The sequence below is a fragment of the Penaeus monodon genome, chromosome 23 (genome assembly GCF_015228065.2).
Source record: "Penaeus monodon isolate SGIC_2016 chromosome 23, NSTDA_Pmon_1, whole genome shotgun sequence".
Lineage (NCBI taxonomy): Eukaryota > Metazoa > Arthropoda > Malacostraca > Decapoda > Penaeidae > Penaeus > Penaeus monodon.
Window position 1 is genome coordinate 20,495,619 of NC_051408.1, and position 1,206 is coordinate 20,496,824.

The 1,206-nt window shown below is 34.9% G+C and overlaps 1 protein-coding gene across 1 annotated transcript in view; it reads right to left on the reverse strand.

Annotated features, from left to right (window-relative positions):
- The window catches only part of LOC119587889, a 12,027-nt gene that overhangs the window by 9,259 nt on the left and 1,562 nt on the right, over positions 1–1,206 (reverse strand). The gene's annotated exons all lie outside the window — the stretch shown is intronic.

Sequence of the window (1,206 nt, forward strand, 5' to 3'; positions counted from 1 at the left end):
TACTGTGCAAAAGACACATGAAAAAAAAACTATAAGTAAGAATACATCTTGAGTCTAGCTTTCAAAATATGATTAAATTTAGATTTGTAGCCTACGTCATTTTTAATCAGTGAACATATTAATGTGAAGGTAAATGCTCATTAAAACCTTGACTCTGGGGCACACATCTTTATGTAAATATGTTGTCCTTTGCAGATGAAATGAAGTTATGTTGGTGCCAGCATATCCACGTTTATTTTCACCTAATCAATATCTTCCAGTGACGTCATGGGGGATAACAATTTCCTTGCTTTTCCGTGTGCTGGAGGCAGGCCGGAGCTTTTTCAAGGCTTTTGTTGCTATTCTAATGAATATCTTGTATTTTGGTCTCTCTCTTACAGACACATGTGCATCCCTTTACAAGAAAGGAAATAAATACCTAACCTTATCCACTTGTTGGAAAAAAAAATAATACAAATTGATTATGAAACAAAAATCATGCTTTGATTAAAAATATTTTACATACACGTGCGAGAAAAAAGACGCCTCCCCCAAAAGGAAAAGGAAAAGAAAAAAATTAATCCCCCAAATCTACAGCGCTGTGATCCCTTTCCCTTGCGACATCGCCGTCGTCTCCTTCACGTAGACTTTTGGGTCACGGCAGGTGGGGGAGGGGGGGAGAGGAGGGGGAGAAGGCGTGGTTAGGCTGTGAAGTTCGTGTTATGGCGTCCAGCTCGCGGTTGGGCGAAACACACTGTCTTGTGGCTGCAAATTTGGTGGGTATTTTTTTCTCTTTCTATTTTTTCATGTGTGTAATTGTGTATTGTTGAATTTGAGGATTTCAATTCTTAAGCCAATGCCATTTTTATCAAGTTTACATTTCAGTCGTATTCCGATATACACAGCTGGGTTTAAATAATGAAACTACTTATATATTATAGTGAATTCAAGACTTAGCTTGCATTTTAGAGCAAAGTGTTCCCTTTAGCATTAAGTAGTATGCACTTTTCTGCAGAATATTACTACGAGTAATTATCATTACTGTTATCATTGGTATCATAATACCATTAATAATGATTTTGACGTATTGATATATAAAACCATCATTTACATTCTGTATTCTGTCAAAAACAATATTCTCAATGTTAAAACCATTAACTATATTATAATCATTAGTATCTATGATTCATAAATGCTATTTTATATAAATCATTATCAATGATGTTT